At 43.9% G+C, this 3,305-nt stretch overlaps 1 long non-coding RNA gene across 1 annotated transcript; it reads left to right on the top strand.

Moving 5' to 3' along the window:
• Positions 1-1,101: 1,101 nt before the first annotated feature.
• LOC111745750 lies at positions 1,102-2,383 on the top strand. The gene is made up of 3 exons (XR_002782783.1): positions 1,102-1,172; positions 1,859-1,911; positions 2,294-2,383. It is a non-coding gene; the product is annotated as an uncharacterized LOC111745750 (long non-coding RNA).
• The last annotated feature ends 922 nt before the right edge of the window (positions 2,384-3,305 follow it).

Here is a 3,305-nt window from a genome sequence, read left to right as displayed (position 1 = left end):
TCCCTTCATACGGCTTTGAAACGCCTGCCCCTTTTCAAGAACCAGATCAAACATCACCCCTTCCATTAATCTCATCCCTTTTTTCCTTCTTTCAACTGAAAGTACCTCGTTCCTTCTGTGAATTCTCAAAGAACTTTAATTAAACCTCTGATTACAGTTATCATTTGCATTTTGTCGGGGCTTCTGGTCACCTTCCATATCTGGCCATCCCTGTTCGATTGGGAACAGTCGAAGAGTAAGGGCCCCATCTTATCTTTGTTCCACACTATCGCCCCTGTGTACCTGGGCGTAATAGGAACATTGGAGTCTGTTAGAGTCAGGCGGGAATCCGGGCACCATCACTTGCGACTTGGGTACACTTCTGAGCGTCTGAGCTCAGGGATAAATGACACTGACTTCCCAGTATCCCTGTGGGGATTAAACAAGGCAACGAAAGCCAAGCACGAGCCCTTGCTAGCACATGGTAGATGTTGAATAGAGACTTCCTTCTCTCTCCAAATCATACCTGTGAATACGTTCAAAGAGAAATGGGAGGGAGCAGGTCCGATGTTACCCATGGCTCTCTGTTTCTGAGATCACCTGTTTACTGGACCAGAGGGAAAAGCAAGGGGTGGGACAGAAGGGGATTTCTCCTCCCTTCCCGCTTTTCTTAACTTTCTTTAATGGACATCTTTTATATTTTAAGTTAGAAAGCATCGTTATAAGCAAATGCATGCGTATAACTTATACTGAGAAATGCTTTTTTTCTCTGACCACTCTAGAAATTTTTTTGTGCTTGTTCTTGAGTGTTTCCAGCCAAAGACTGCTGGCTAATCCGGCTGTGAAACGATCACCTCTCTGGACAGTCCTGGTCACCCAGATCTCCCATGAAAATCCCTTTCTCCCCCCACATTCCCCATTCAATTTCCTTTCATTTGTCTCCAGGGCGACTCCTGAAATGAGAAGTTTTAATTGTTATTCTACACCAGGGTTTGAAAGGGCACACGGGGCATGTTTAATAATTTGTCTTTCCCGTTGGCGTGGGTGACGGATGAGATGCATTAAAGTGGTATTTCCTCCCTGAATCACGTTGCCACAGCAGACCTGTTCTCCTTGAGGTGGGGAGAGCCTTCGTGCCAGGCACCCTGGGATATGCAGCCCCGCCCCCAAATCCCAGAGGAGGAGAGCTGGGGGTGGGTTGGGGTGGCGGGGGGCGGGGGCGGGCCGTGTGGTTCCAGTGCGGTGCAGTGGAGAGAGCACAGGATGCGAAGCCAGTCCCAGCTCTGCTGTGGCCTTGTTTTGTGACTTCAGCAAATGCCATGCTTTGTCTCTCTGGCCCTCAGCTTGGTCGTTAGAAATGTGAACTTACAAATGCATGGGTGCATTTGTGTGTGTTTTTTAAGGATCGGTTACAACGTTGTCTTGCTCAGTTTGGGATGCCATCCTAGACTACCATAGACTGGGTGGTGTATAAATAGCAGAAATTTATTTCTTACAGTTCTGGGATGTCGAGATCGATGGAGGCTGGTGAGGACCCGCTTCCTGTCTTCCTGCTGTGTCCTCACATGGCAGAAGAGACAAGGGAACTCTCTAGAGTCCCTTTTTTATAAGGACACTAATCCCAGTTGTGAGGGCTCCACCGTCGTGATCTAATCACCTGCCAGAGGCCCCCACCTCCTAATATCGTCATGTTGGGAGTTAGGTTTCAACAAATGACTTTCATGGGGACACATATATTCAATCTACAGCAAACTTTTTAAGGCATAGCTCATATGTACAGAGGTTGTCACAATTTACCAAGCTCTTTCCTGTCCATTATCTCTTTTGATAACTCTCCTGTCCTGTGATGCTGGTATTATTGTCCTCTATATTTCAACAGATGGAACTCAGAAAAATCAAGTGGCGTGTCCATCGTCGCACTCTAGTTAAGTGGTAAGACTGGGAATTCCATGCATGTCTATTGCCTTGTCTTATAAGTGCTGGGGTCTTTTAGGACAATTCATTAATGACACCCTCTTCCCTGTCCAAAAGACAAGGTGGATGGGACACGAAACTATCACAGGTGCTAGGTGGGAGGACATGGCTTATATCCTTGGGTAAGTGGGCTTAGTACTATTGCACCCTAGAATTAAACTGACTTAACCACCTAGTCCTAGCAGCTGGAGTGGGATAGGGTCCTGGGTCCATGTGGGAGGGGTCAGCCCAGGTTAGTCTTAGGACATGGAGGAGTAGAGAACTCAAGGTAAATCTCAAGATGGAGACTAAAGGAACCAACTCGAGCCTGCCTGGTTTCTTTCTCCGCATTTGCTTTCAGATAAGTCACTTCAGCCCCTGGTGAGATTGAGGGAAAGGGACAGAGAGAGGCCACTAACGAAGTTCCGAACCTTCATAGGCAAGGAAACAGGAAAGAGGAAACATCGAGAGTCACACCTGATCATCTTCCTTCCTTAACAAGTGGAAACATCAAGAATGAGGAAAAAGTGTTCCCACATAGCGATTAGAATCACTGAAAACGCTTGACCCACCGTCAGGGCCAGATTGTTGCAAAGAAAAAGTTTAATATGCCTGACTCTAAAGTGACGCACCCCTACGGACTTCCACTGCACCTGGTAAAGGGGCCAGACTTTTCTCTCGTGCCGTTGAAAATGACCTTTAAATCTCCTCTCTGAGCATCTCCGTCCAGTGAAGAATGTGGCAGAGCATCGGGTAAAATTTTCTAGTACCTGATTAAATGTGTTGAAAAGTTAAAACAAGGGCTTTTCTGTAGTTAACACAAAGTAATGATAGAAAATAATGGCTTTTTAACTTTGAAATACAAAGCTATAAAATATGAGAAAGTTCTTAGAGAGGGATTGTGATGTGAAGCTTGTCTGACATTTTAGAATTTGTCAGAAATTCAGCCTGAGATGTGTGTTCTAACGATAAAAATTTAAATAATATAAAAAAGGAACATTCTATACCTAGGAATATGTTAGGTTAAATTTAACGAATAATGATTATTTGAAAAATACCAAGCTGTTCCTAGGCGCTTATGCCTTTAAAAAAAAATCCGCTTTATTGAGATATAATTTACATACTATAAAATTTACCAGTTTTAAGTGTATAATTTTTATGGGTTTTGACAAAGGTAAATAGCCATGGGATCACGGGTAACAACTATTAGTTAGAAAAATACCTAGTTCTTTATATAGCAGCTTATGCCTTTTATAAACCTTCAAGGAATCATTCTTTGTGCTCTACGACTTACAATTCAACCAATTTCATATAGAATTACATTTTTGATTAAAGAAGGGAGCGATTAAAATTTTCCCTAGCCGTCAGCATGT

This window comes from Pteropus vampyrus, unplaced genomic scaffold (genome assembly GCF_000151845.1).
Source record: "Pteropus vampyrus isolate Shadow unplaced genomic scaffold, Pvam_2.0 Scaffold164, whole genome shotgun sequence".
Lineage (NCBI taxonomy): Eukaryota > Metazoa > Chordata > Mammalia > Chiroptera > Pteropodidae > Pteropus > Pteropus vampyrus.
Note: the sequence above shows the minus strand (reverse complement) of the source record. Positions and strands in the feature narration are given on the sequence as shown.